The sequence below is a fragment of the Hypanus sabinus genome, chromosome 20, assembly GCF_030144855.1.
Source record: "Hypanus sabinus isolate sHypSab1 chromosome 20, sHypSab1.hap1, whole genome shotgun sequence".
NCBI lineage: Eukaryota > Metazoa > Chordata > Chondrichthyes > Myliobatiformes > Dasyatidae > Hypanus > Hypanus sabinus.
The window spans coordinates 16,887,334-16,902,185 of NC_082725.1; the positions used below are offsets into that span (position 1 = coordinate 16,887,334).

A 14,852-nucleotide genomic window follows, 5' to 3' on the forward strand; every position below is an offset into this window, starting at 1 on the left:
TAAGTTCAAATCTGGCCAGTACCTTGCGTGCTTTCCATCCGTGCTCGGTTGAGCGTTGAGCTAGCAACTTGGTCTTGGAAAAACAGTCAAATGCAATGGAAATGCCAAAAATGCCACCCAATGCACCACAAGGCACGAAAAGAAAAAAATGTATTAATATATTCATTGACAATGACTCTCAGTACTGAAGATTTAATTGTAAACATACTTCATTGTGCAGAGATAGAATATGATCTCCATAATAATACTTAGTTTAACCTGAAGATCCCTGCAAAATATAAAACAAAAAAAAACTCCGGAGAGGGAAGTTTTAGTAATAGTTTCTTCTCCTCTGCCATCATATTATTGAATGATCCATGAACCCATGAACACTTCCTCACTATTTTTTTCTACCTCTGCACTCCTGTTTAATATTTCCTATTATATCTTATAACAAGCCATGGGCATGAAACTTCCTCTCCTCAGAATCTTGTTAGCATATGTATAGTTGCTGGAGAACAAAACCAAGGACTGAAAGGCAAGGTAGCTGTATAGGAGGGAAATGAGGAATTGCTGTGTTCTCTGTTTCATGGAAACATGGCTCACCCTAGACATGTCAGATCTAAGGGCTTCTCAAAACACAGGGTGGACCGGACACTGATTAAAAGAAGACAAAAGGTGGGGGGGGAGGGTGTCTGTGTTTTAAGGTAAATTCAATGTAGACCTGGAATATCTAATGATTATGTGCTGACCATTCTACTTACTAAGAGAGTTCTTCTCCCTGATCCTGACTGCAGCTTACATACCCACAAAGTCTGATATTAAGCAGCTACTCAAAGTATTGAGAGTTGCCATCAGCAAAAAAGAAACAGCCTACTGTGACGCCTTTCAAATCAGGGACTTCTGTCAGACTTGTTTAAAGAAATCTCTGTCCAATTATCATCAACATAGTACACGCAGTCTTATACTGACTGTGAATGCCGCAAGTAAATGAATCACAAGGCTATATACAGTGACAAGTACTTTGATAATAAATTTACTTTGAATTTAATATATTTTTATGTATCACACTGTACTGCTGCCACAAATAACAAATTTCACAACATACATAAACCTGATTTTTATTCTGTTACTCAATGTAATTTCACCTCTTTGGAAAGTAATAGCTGAGAAATTAATCCAAACTTTCTCAGTGCTTATAATTGTAGTTTGAAGCGACACTCTCCATATCAAAAATATAAGCTATTTTTCTTTGGTTTAACAATTTATGCTATTATTGTTCTGAAATTAATTCAGTGCTGGGCTACCTCCAATTGAAGAGAATATAATCCTGTTCAAAGCAGAGTTCAGCCAAACTGTCAGAGTTTCAAATAATTATTTTGGCAGATTCCTTACTTATCTCTTGGGGGAGAAAAACTGGGTAAGGTAACTATAAAACTTACTTCTCCCTCTTGGCAACTGCTTTACCATTCAGCGTGACCATGGTGATTTGGAGCTGGAGTTGGGATTGGGAGATGGAACGACTAATTGGAAGAGCATATTCTATTTGCTTTTGACTAGAGCGGGCCAATCAGTAGCCCATCCTCACAATGGCAAGGCAGCTCTCCGTAAATAGAACTATAGGGTGCAAACAAAGCTTTTCTTCAGATTTGGATCGGTAAATCCTGGGTGATTTCAACTACATTATAATGATCATGTTTGTGAGAAGTGTGTGTCACGGCTACACAAGTAGGCACCTGCCAGACTTTGCCCCGCCAACAGGAGTCACCTGCCACTTGTTTCCAAGTCTTCACCTGTAATATATTTAAATCCAGCTCTTAGCCACAGTCCCTGTTGACTTGTCAAACCCCCATTTCCCTGTTTGGTTGGACTACACAAAAACAAGGTCTGGATTTCTGCCTCTTCTGTCCAAGGAAATGATTGATGAAGCAACAAAGATCAACATTGTTTTAAATAGATGTTGGATTCGCAACTCACAATATAAATATTGTAAGAGACAGAGACAGATGCTTACTGCCTATTATGTAGCTGGCGTTTAGGGGTCCTCCATCTGACTGCCCATGCCATCGCACACAGATATAGAAGGATTCTTTTTTGCTGCTTCCATTATTTTTTTGACTACCCAGGTTTGTTAACCCTGAGGTGAACCCATGAACCTGGAGGACCGGTGGACCACTCTTAGTCTGGCCTCTACCCTTTGACCTGTTTGGCATGGATGACGCTACCAAGAGCCAAAGCACAAAGCCCTGACTTCAGTCAATGTAGCCCCATGGGTCATCGAGGCACGCAAGCCAACAAGCCACAACAATGTTGTGGTCCTCTTGGAGGATGAGACAGACCGTAGGTGTCCAAATTACAGATTTTGAAAGAAAAGAGGGAGCACATATGACATAAAGAAATTATTATCTATTTGTCCAATTATATATTGTATAAAATGGAATGTGTTTAAGAGCACTGAGAATTATGGAATTTGTACATGCCTTCTAACATTTGTGTTCAAGTTTGCTCAATATAGGCAGATGATACAGTAGATTTAAGTTTGTTTCACTCAATCTTTTGTGTTTTGTTACAGTGTAAGTTTAAGTTCTTTTTAGTATAAGCTCTGAAATGAGAAAAGCCAAGTCATTTACAGAATGAGAGCTAGTTTCCTTAAGGCTCATGCTTCATATCAGCTTCCAGTGACTCCGTTAAATTCTGCAAGTTGGTGGGAGTCAGGCCATCTGATAAGTGAAGTGTACCGGCGTAGAACTAGGTCACATGTCATAAATATGAAACTATGGGCAGTGAAGTTTCTAGGCATAGATGTAATGTGAGGTTGAAAACTAATCTGTTTTTGTGATGAGGTAATGACTGAGGACATAAAAATAGAATTAAATTGACATGGAAACAAGTCCTTCAACTCAATGGCAATGCTGTCCAAGATGCCTACTTACACTAATCCCAAAACCTGTATTTGCACCTATCCTTCCATACCATCCCTATTCTTGTACATGTCCAAGTGTCCTTTAAATCTTGCAGTTGTATCTATTACCTCCTCTAATAGCTTATCCCATACACCCACCACCCTCTGTGTGAAAAACTTCCCCCTATTACCTTAAATCTCTTCCCTCTAGTTTTAGACTCTCCTTCTCTTGGAAGAAAACTCTGACTAGCTACCAGATCTAAGTTTCTCATTATTTTATAAATCTCTAAAAGGTAAGCTCTCAGCCTCCTTTACTCCAGGAGAGAAAAGTTCCAACCTATCTGTTATCTCAGATATGTTGGAACGCTTCTAACTGACTACATCACCATCTGATATCGGGATGTGGGAGGGCAGACACTGCGCAGGATTGAAATAAGCTGCTAAAGTTGTAAATTCAGTCAGCTCCATCATGGACACGAGCCTCATCAGATCCGGGGCATTTTCAAGGATTGATGCCTCAAAAAGGCACCATCCATCATTAAGTTCTTCCATCACTCAGGACATGCCCTCTTCTCACCAAGGAGAAGCAAAGGAGCCTGAAGGCCCGAAGAAAAGGCAGAGCAGAGTAATGATGGTGATAAACAGCGACTCCTTTGCTTTCATGTTTGGAAACAGCTCTATTTCCATCTTTAATATCATTGTTTACCCTTTCAGGGTTCTTTGGAAGATCTTGACCTGGAGTTACACGCTGACTTCGGTTCTTTGCGGGAATGGGACCCGCTCTTGGGGTTTCATAACCAACTGTTGTTCGGCACACCAAGGGCTCGGCCTAAGAGTCCAGCTCGGATTTGGAAGCCTGAGATCTCGGGGCTCTGGAGATGGGCAGATGGTGGATCGGTGTCACAGCAGGAGACCCGTGTGTTGTCGGGGGAGTCGGGATATCTGCTGTGTGCCCAGAGACCCGAGATCTTTGAGATCTTCTGGCATAGAGCTTGAAAAGGTGACGTAACGGACTTTTAACATGGTAAACCGGCGAGTTGTTTGTTACGTCTCTCCACTCGCTGAGAGAATGGAGACACCTCCTTCTCCCTTATTAGGGAGAGAGAGAGAGAGACAGACCCTGTAATATACCGTATACCGGCTGAAACGCAAAAGCTTTGGTGTAACTGTAAGTCTGTGTCTTTGCTATTGCTTTGCTCATATTTGAGTGCTCGGTGGCAGGTGCCGATGCTTTTCTTTTGCCGGAGGGATTGTTGTTTCTTGCCAATTAGGTGCGGGAGGAAGGGGAACTGGAGGGACTTTGGGATTCTAACATTTAACTGTCGTTCATTCTTTAGGGTACTTCTCTGTTTTTGTGGATGGTTGTGAAGTAAAAGCATTTCAGGATGTATATTGTATACATTTCTCTGACATTAAATTGGATCTTTGAACCTTCAAACTCAATGATTCAGCAATGGCTTCATCCTCTCTTCCATCAGATTTCTGATTGGACAATAAACTCATGAACACTGTCTTACTACTTTTTTTCTCTTTTTGCACTATTTATTTAATATAACTTTTTAAATATATGTATATACACACACACTTCTTACAGTAATTTACAGTTTTTATTATAATGCATTGTAATGTACTGCTGCTACAGAACAACAAATTGCATGATATATGACAGTGATACAAAACCTGATTACAATCTCCTAAAAACTCAAAACCTACCTCCTTAGTCATCATCCTTGTGAATCTTTCTGCACCCTTTTTAGCTTAGTCACATTCTTTCTGTAATATGGAGACCAGGGCTGCACTCAATACTCCAGTGGCCTGACCAGTGATTTCTACAACTGTAACATGAATTTTATACCCATTGTTTCCTCTGATAACGTCAAACGTGTCATGCACCTTCTTCAGAGTCCTGCTGAAGGGTTTTGGCCCAAAACGTTGACTGGATTCTTTTCTATAGATTCTGCCTGGCTTGCTGAGTTCCGCCAGCATTTTGTTTGTGTGGCCTGGATTTCCAGTGTTTGCAGATTTTCTCTTGTATATGCCTTCTTTTCCACTTTGTCTATCAATGTCGCTACTTTCAGGGAACCACGTACTTCTATCTCAGCATCTTGCCCTGTCATTCATTGTCAAAAAAAACCACATCTCTGCTCACAAGTAAATTGTTGCTATCAATATGCCTGTTATTACTGGACAACCGACTCACTAAATATTGGTAGGTGGAAATGATTCTAGCAACTGACAAGTACTGCAGATTGTAAATATTATGGAAAAGTAAACAGAAATTAAATTTTGAAATAATCACTAAAAGCTCCAGACTCTTACATAAAATAATAAATATTTAAATTATTTGCAAAGTATAAATTCAACCTAGAAGCACAAGACAAGCGCTCATTGTCTTAGTGATTAAACTCTTCAATTCATTACTATCAATTCAGTGTAATGTTGAACAGTGTAAAAATAAATGTCCCAGATTGTCTCTGTCTGAGCTATCTACAGTTAGGTGACCTCAGGAAAGCACGTGTAAGGACCGTTGTGGAAGACAGAGGAAAAGGAGCTATTTTCCATGAATCAGAGAATATGCATTGAATACCTTGAATTCTCAGTATCATTGGTGCTGATGATGCAAAAAGTCTAAATAAACTCATTGAAAAAGGCTGGATCCATCCTTGGCTACAATCTGGTCACTAAAGAGGAGGTCACTAAATAAACCGTTATCCATTAAGGACAATCTGGCACATCCTCTCCATGACCGACTGAGTAAGCTTACTGGAGGATCCTTTCCAACAGACTCATTCAGCTCCGCTGTCACAAGGATCGTTACAGAAAATCTTTTCTACCAAACGCAATAGGCATATACAACTGTTCATCTCAGTATGACAGGAGAAGTCATATCACAGTACAATAGTCTTTGCTTCATTATTTCACACATTATTGTACATTGGTTTCTTTGTTATCATGTGTATTATTATTTTGTATGTTATTATTAGTAACTGCTAAGTGTGTTTTTAAACATTGCTAAGTTAACAAAAGAATTTCTCACTCAGGATCGATAAAGTATTTATTATTATTATTATTATTATTATTATTATTATCATCATCATCATCATCATCATCATTATAAGTTGATTAAGTGTTTAGTTTCTATTTTAAGTTTCCAAGACTAGGACTCATATTTTAATAATGGTGGCATCCCAGTGAGGAATTTATATAATTTGGATTAATAACAAATCAGGTGATTCTTTAGTGAGGAATTATTCTGCCAGTTAAGTTTACTTGGTAAAAAAGAATCTCAAAGTTTTTTGAAGTCTGTTCATTAAGAAATAATTGATCATAGACTGATTTGCCAAAATAGCTCAATAAGGAAGCAGGAATTGCAATTATAGCTCCATAGAAAAACTTTAAAAGTCTTGGTAAATTGGTCACCAATACAACCTACAGAACAGTTGTAAACTTAAGTTTCTTATTGCAGTGGAATGGAATATAATTTATCTCCAAGTAGCTATATATGATGCCATTTTTATGGTTTCTAAACATCTGCAAATGGATTGCCAGAAGCCAAAGGGAAGTACCTAGCTGGTTGTCCATAGTATGACTTGAGGAAGGGATAATCTAATGCATCTCCCACAACACCTTTATCCCAGCACTCTCCACCACCTTCTGCTTGCCACAGGGATAAATTTCCCTGTGTATATCCTAATTGAAGGGTATAATCTGAATTTACCCACCGGGACCACTTAATAGATTTGATATAGAAAACAGAAATCAGGTAAAAACAGGTTAAAAATACGAGCAATGGGGTATTGCAAGGATTCCTTCAAGTAAATCAACTGAGCTGGCATTAGAAGTAAACAGTGCTCATAGTCTCTTGCTGCTATTCCCTTGGTATATTATTATGAACTCCTGCTTGTGTTTAAGTGTTATTTTCACATAAAGATTCAAACAAGCATCTTCCACTTGGATTACTGGAACAAAATATGTGTAATGGGGTGCTAATTTTGACATTATGGCAAATATTGATGCACATTTCAATAATAATGGCTCTCAGATCACTTCTAACCCTTGTAGCTACATTAAAGATTGTATGTTATTTATGAGGCCTTGAAACCATTGAGAGCTTTAGTAAAAGCAAGAAATTGTAACTTTGGTGAGTCTCTAATTTTGTTATTCCTGGTTAAGTGGCTGTTCTATGCCACTGGGCACTAAAAAATTCATGCAAAATACTTGCCTTCTGCTGTGTTGTTATATTGTCTGTACACTACAACTGTTTAAATAATTTCACCATGAGTTTTAACAGCTGCATCTAAATACAGGAAAGATTTTGCCCTAGTATATAATTTTAGCACTGTCTGATCAACAGAACAAAGGTGAGTTCCGAAAGATTGAATGTTTACTATATATCAGGGGTTCCAACCTGGGGTTCACATACCCCTCGATTAATGGTAAGAGTCCATAGCATGAAAAAGGCTGGGAACCCCTGCTGTAGATCATAACGCTTACAGCCTTTAATGCTCCACTGCATCATTATTCTTAAGGGCTCACAGTGAAGGTTGGTATTCCCCTTTAGGGCCACCATCCTCCTGAAAGAATTTTCTGTGTTGAAGAATTAACTAAACTCCCTCACTCAACGCATCATCAAGCAACATCAAAAGAATGATAACAAGCAGATGCTGGTAATCTGAAATAAAGCAGAACACTCAGGCAGAACCTGTTAAAGTTCTTCTATAGTTTCTCCCCAGGATGATCCAGACTGCAGATCACCACTTCCTCCTCCCAATATTCCTAAGTGTGCTTGTATACATACTGTTTGAATCTGACCACCTCCCCACCTAGGTTATGGTCTTTTCTTGCTGCTGCCATCCGATAGAAGGTAGAAGAGCCTCAGGACTCACACCACCAGGTTCAAAACCAGTTGCAACCTCTCAACCATCAGGCTCTTGAACAAAAGGGAATAACTACACTCACTTGTCCATCCATTGAGATGTTCCCACGACAAATAATCTCACTTTAAGGGCTCTTTATCTTGTTATTTCATGTTCTCATTTTTTATTGCTGTTTATTTATACTAACATTTGCACAGGTTGTTGTTTTTGTACTCTACTTGATCTTTCATTGATCTTGTTACAATTACTATTCTAAAGATTTGCTGAATATGCCCACAGGAAAATGAACCTCAGGGTTGTATGTGCTGACATTTAAGTACTCTGATAATAAAACTTACTTTGATTTTTGAACTACTCTGGTTCCACAGCATTTATTTCTTCTGACGTTGACTCTATCCTTTCTCCCATTGTCCAGTCTCTTCTCATGTTCATATGTCAAACTTCTGAACCCAGTCCACCATGTTAACATATTCCCATTTTCTGAATCCAGGCACGTCAGTTCTTTTCCACTTCCATTTCACCACAGATCTACTTGAGACCTTATGCTTCCTCTTTGAACAGAAGCCCTAACTATTTCATACATAGATGCTTTTTCTTAATATCGAACCATAATGATCCTTTATACAGAGATACAAAAATATTCCACATATCTTGAAAAAAGCACACAAAATGTTAGGATAACTTATCAGATCAGGCAGCATCAATGGAGGGAAATGACCAGTTAACATTTCAGCTTGAAACCCTTTATCGAGACCTCAGCATCCTGGTGAATAGTCGCAGGCTGAAAACTTGACTGTCAATTTCCCTCCATATATGCTGCTTGAATTGCTGAGCTCCCCCAGAATTTTGTGTGTGTGTGATCTATTTAATATCTTTAGGAATTTTTTATTTTCATCATAGTTTTCCATTGTTGAGTTTTAGGGGTCTCACAACTGTATCTTATTGATTACAGCCAATTCTTTCAGCCAGAACAAGGATCAGTTTTCCTTTGCCCTTATTTTCTACCCACCAGATCCTACATTCAATAGGTCATTATCTATAATTTCTGCCATCATTTGTTCCATCAGAAGAATTATTTTCCCTCCTGTCCCCTTTCATCATTGGAAATAGAGGTGTCCCTTTGTGACTACCTAGATTGATCCTGTCTCCACCCACTACTACCCTTCTCATGCCACTTTCCCATGCAATGACAGGGAGGCGCAATATCTACTCCATAACCTCCTTGCTTCTCACCATTTGACAATGTAGTTCTGAATCTGGTGTGCTCTTTGCAGAGCACCTCTATGCAGTCTGCATTAATACCTGACAATTTAATTCTCCACGTTTGATGACTATAAATTAGGTTTCTCAAACTATTTCCACAGGATGACATGAGATACAAAGCACAGGCACAGTCCAGATCAGAATTGTGCTTCTCTCCAGCTTCCTCTATTCATCTACATCTATTAGTGTAAACCTTGAGTGCTCCATTATACTCAAGCTCCAGTTAAGTATACATGTACCATTCTGTTTAATCACTGCTAATGGAAGCAAGTTGCATGCTTGTCAACAACATCTCATCTTCCAGACTAGGCAATGAAGTTAGCTGTTTCAGATAACCTGCAATACCAGCTTTGTATGTCGCAATTCCAGTATCAGGGCTTTACTTTTTTCTCTCTCTTCTTCGGATAATCTCTGGGCTTTTCTTTCGATATCTCAGTCCTCCCACAGATATTTCTGTAAGTATTAGTCTTTAGCATTCTTTTTCAATGTTCTAGGAAAATTTATTACCTAAGTACCGTTGTGCAAAAGACTCAAGCAAATGCATAACACATCCTATAAAGTGAAAATGCTTTCAAAAATTAAGAAATGAAAAGTTTCTAAATATCAGAAAATTTGCTATAAAAAGAAGTAAACAGTAAAAAAAAACTTGATCAAATCAATATTTGGTATGATCACACTTTGCCTTTAGAACTGCATTAATTCTCTTAGGTACACTGTCATGCAGTTTTATAAGAAAATCTGTTGGTAGCTTGTTCCAAGCATCGTGGAGAACTTGGCACAGTTCTTCTGCAGACTTTGGCTGTCTCACTTGCTTCTGTCCCTCCAAGTAATCCCAGACAGCCTGAAAACATTGAGATCAGGGCTCTGTGGAGGCCGTACCATCTGAAGCCATATAAAAAAATCTAGGGTGGCTAAGAGTTTTGCACAGTACTATACAAATATGTCACTATATACAACCCTGAGATTCATTTTCTTGTGAAAGTACTCAAAAAATCTAATACCCATAATAAAATCAATGAAAAACCACACCAACAGGACAATCAGTGTGCAAAATTCAACAAGTTGTGCAAATAGTTGTGCAAATTGTGCAAAAAAGAAGAAATAATAATAATAAAATAACAACAAAAATAATAATAAATAAGCAATAAGTATCAAGAAAACGGTGTGAAGAGTCCTTAGAAGTGAGTCTATAGAAACAGTGGACTGTTGCAGGAACAGTGTCAAGATGGGATGAGTTAAGTTGAGTGAAGTTATCCTCCTATGGTTCAAGAGCCTGATTTTCGAGGGATAATAACTGCTTCTGAACCTGTTGGTGTGAGTCCTGAGGCTCCTGTGCATTCTCCCTGATGGCAGCAGCAAGAAGAGAGCATGGCCTGCTCAGACTCCTCCAACACCACTCAATCTGACTCCATCACAGACCTCCCTTCTGCTCCCTCCACCCTCCTACTTTCCTCTGCAATTTAAACTTGTTTTTTTATTGCAAATAGTTTACAATTCTAATGAAACATTTTTTTCCTTCTGAGCTGTCAATACTTATGCTGACTCATGGCCTCCTCTACTGTGCAATGAGGCCAGTCTCAGATTAGAAGAACAACACTTCATGCTCTAGCTGGCTAGCCTTCAACCTGACAGCATCAACATTCAATTCTGCAAGTTCCAGTAATTTCTCCCTCCTTCCCTTTCTCTCCATTCCTCATTTTGGATCCCTTCCTATCGCTTGTCTTCTTTTCTTCTACCTATCACCTGTCTTTGCTGCCCCTCCTTCTTTCCTCGCCCCATTGTTCATCTCCTCTCTTCTTACTTCAGTTTTGAAAGTTACCTCCTCCCCACCACCAACCTTCCCCCTTACCTAGTCTCACCGATCACTGCAATCTTAAACTCCTTCCCCTTCTCACAACTTCTCGTTTTTGCTTTCTACCCCCTTCATTTCCAGTCCTGATGAAGGGGTTCACCCCGAAACAGTGACTCTTTATTCCTCTCCATAGATGCTGCCAGATCTGCCATCCGGCATTTCATGAGTGTTACTCTGAATTTACAGCATCTGCAGAACTTCTTAATTGGGTTTGGTAGGTGATGAGGACGTGAGGTGGAGAAGAAAATTAAAGGGAAGTTGATAGGATAAATATTTGGAGAGGTTAAATGTAAAATGGAGTGATAGTTCAGTGTTAAAAAGTGCCTGTGTAGCACTCGTTTCGCCTAGCGTCTTAATATAGGGGGTGATAACTGCCCGGCCGAACTTAAGAAATCTCGTTTGGGTGGATGGTGCACAATATGTCCCCTGTTACAAATCAGTACCCCAAAATAACAAACAGCACACAATATGTGATTAAACAATTAAGCTTTATAACTCTTACTTTGACTATATGGTTAGAAGAAAAACAAAATATAAAAGAAATAGGGTCCAAATCATAAGATTTAATAATAAACAGTCTGCACAATGTTGGAGCTCACACAGTTCTGTAGTCCTTCTTCCTCCATCAGTCTCCTCCAAGTGTCGCCAATCTTTGGACCCCCGGTCCGAGTCCACCCCATCCGGTGGCCTACCACATCTCTCCATTCGCGTCTTCTCTCTTCATCTCTCTCTCTCCCTCTGGCAAAAACCCATGAAATCAACTGCTTCCAGAATCACAAGACACAGCAACAATCTCTTATTGGTCATTGTCCAAGTTGCATCCCATCTTGGACAATGACTCCCATCCACTGCATAATGTACTGGTTAGGCACAGGAGTACATTCAGCCAGAGACTCATTCCACCGAGATGTAACACTGAGCGTCATAGGAAGTCATTCCTGCCTGTGACCATCAAACTTTACAACTCCTCCCTTGGAGTGTCAGACACCCTGAGCCAATAGGCTGGTCCTGGACTTATTTCCACTTGGCATGATTAACTTATTTTTATTTAATTATTTATGGTTTTATATTGCTATATTTCTTGACTATTCTTGGTTGGTGCGGCTGTAACAAAACCCAATTTCCCTTGGGATCAATAAAGTATGTCTGTCTGTCTGGGCATCCTACTATCTTCAGCCATAACCCAAACGTTGCTGCTACAATGAAACTGTTACCTCAGCAGTGAACATTACAAAGAAGCCATTACATTAGCTGTGAAACATTACAGCGTGTTACACCTGGAATAAGTGAAAGGATGGATTAAATCTCTGAAGTTACTAAAGAAACTAAGAAAGAAAGTTATCCATCGATACCAAGAGTGCTGAATGCTGATTACTTGAAGTGGCTGAATTCTTTGTTGAGTTCAAAATGTTTGTAATGCCCTTGTTGAAAGATGAGGTGCTGTTCCCTAGGTTTACAGTGAACTTTGTTGGAACAATGTATAAGGTTGAGAACTGCAAGATGAGTGTGAAGTGACAGAGAATTAAAGTAACAGCTGACTGGAAGTTCAATACCACATGGAGTGAATCAAGCTTTTCTGTATTGTAGTCACCCAATCTATCTTTGGCTACCCCAGTATAATAGGAAATAATCTACAACAGAACGATCAGTTCTTAGTGGTTGTAGAAACTTCACAAAATATACTGTCTATGTGTACAGTGGTAGTTTTCTACATGCAGAACTATAATTACTCTCATAAAATATGTTAGCCATTGTCCATACAGTGAATAGGATGGTTTGTAATTATGCAGTTAAATTTATACCATTATTGAAGATCCGTTCTCAGTGCATTCAGTCCTGACACCTTTCAGGCCAGAAACAAAGCTTGCAATGCATAATTGCCATTTGGATATCTGATAACATTCAGCAAAATAGGACATTTTCATTAAGTTGCTGTTTAACCAACATCACAGTGATCCATAAATAAATGCTTTGCTTTAGGCAGATGGCCTTCCTCAACACAATCAGCAGAGGGGATTTATGATACAATAAGCCATTGGCTTTACAGTTCTTGAAATAGAGTGACTGTGCAGTGTAACACTTCCAGGGATTTTCCCCTTTGTGTAGAGCATTAGTACAATCCTGTGAACCTGTAGCAGTTGATATTTGTTGTAATTGAAATCTTCAACTTGAGTGCAAACTCAGTACACTTTTTACAAGGCAACCAGCAGTGGATATTCCCAACGTTACACCCTGAGCATTAATGACTGAAGGACTTTGTTGCTGCCCGCCTCTTAGGCTGGAGAGATGCTTGTAATTGGTTCATCTGCTACCTGCCAATGAATTGCCCTGTCAGTTGCCAGCATGGTTGTTAAGCCAGGAGTGCATCTGAAATGCTCTGGTCACTCACTACAGTATAAAGACAATCTGAGCACATCTAACTCAAATATATCAAATATTCTGGTCGCCAAATGAAAGGGCATCACTAACTAAAAGGAGATGGCCACTAACTAAAAGATGGCCAAATGAACATCTCTGAAATTAGTATGAATGAAGGATCAAACTTACACCCTAATTAAAATTGATTTTGTGATTCAAAGTGAGGAAAAAAGTTGTATGCAATAAGAAAGCATGAATAGACTGGTGGTCAGAAAAAATGGCAAATTAATAATGAATTGTATAAGTGTAAAATTATGAAAGGTATAGATACAGTAGGCAGTCAGTATCTTCTTCTCTGGGTTAAAATGTATAGAGGGTGTGTATTGAAGTTGAGAGTGGGAAAGTTAAAAGCAGATGTGCAAGACAAGTTTTTTTACACAGAAGGGCGGGTGCCTGCAATGTGCTGCCAGGGGTAGTGGTGGAGACAGGTACAGCAGAGACATTTGAGACGGTCATGAAGCACATGAATATTCAGGAAATGGAAGGATATGAACCATATTCAGGCAGAAGGGATTGTTTTAATTAAGCATCATTAGCTTAATTAGTTCAGAGCAACATTTTTTTATGGAGCAGAGAGATATATTGTTCTTTGCTCTCTTTGGGATGAGAAACAAAAGAGGAAAATAGATAAAAAATACCAAGAGGCTAAGAGAAATAAAGTTATTGACTGTCCCTGATTTCTGAAAGTAGCAGGGCAGAAAAATCAGATGGGCTGTAGTATGTTAATCATAACTGGGCAAAACATAGAATATAAAGCAGGGACATGCTGGAAATAAAAAAATATATATGACTAAAGAGATTTCGAAACATCAGCCATATATGTCACATTTACATCGAAATCTACAATATACCATGAAATCCATTATTTGCATCAAATCAGATCAGCAAGGTTTGCCTAGGAACAGTCTACAAATATTGCCACACTTCCAGCAACAACATAACATTTTCAACTTACCATACACCTTCAGAATGTGGGAGAAAATCGGAGCACCTAGAGGAAAGCCGCTTGGTCACAAGGAGAATTGTGAGCTCTTTAATGACAGCACCAGGAATCAAAACCCGATTGGTGATTCCTGGCACAATAAAGCTTTGGCCTTACTGCTATGCCGCCATGCCAACCAGAAATATGTGGAATGCTTCACAAATTTGCATGTCATTGTTGCGCTGAGGCCATACCAATCTTCCCTGTATCATTGCAGTGTTAGTAACAGTGTTACTGGAGTAGCAATTAGTTGCTACTTAATTAGGAAGACAGGTTTGACCCAGCTATGGTTGGAATTCACTCCCAGAAAGTACAGAACGACTGCTTGTGTCACAACTGCCAAGATTGTACTGAGTCAGAATCAGAATCAGAAATCAGGTTTATTATCACCGGCACGTGACATGAAATCTGTTAACTTAGCAGCAGCAGTTCAATGTAATACTTAATATAGCAGTGAGAGAAAAAAATAGTAATAATAAATGAAATAAAACATAATAATAAACAAATAAATCAATTATGTACTGTATACCGAATAGATTTTAAAGAACGTGCAAAAACAGAAGTACTGTATATTAAAAA

General features: G+C 38.9%; 1 long non-coding RNA gene and 1 other non-coding gene across 4 annotated transcripts in view; both read right to left on the minus strand.

Moving 5' to 3' along the window:
* LOC132378323 (uncharacterized) overlaps positions 1-14,483 on the minus strand; it is a 54,493-nt gene extending 40,010 nt beyond the window's left edge. For all 3 annotated transcript variants that reach the window (XR_009506973.1, XR_009506975.1, XR_009506972.1), the window contains exon 1: positions 14,247-14,483. This is a non-coding gene — a long non-coding RNA (uncharacterized LOC132378323). The remainder of the gene's footprint in view (positions 1-14,246) is intronic.
* LOC132378720 (U6 spliceosomal RNA) lies at positions 14,414-14,518 on the minus strand. Its single transcript, XR_009507169.1, has one exon. It is a non-coding gene; the product is annotated as a U6 spliceosomal RNA (small nuclear RNA).
* Between the last annotated feature and the right edge of the window lie 334 nt (positions 14,519-14,852).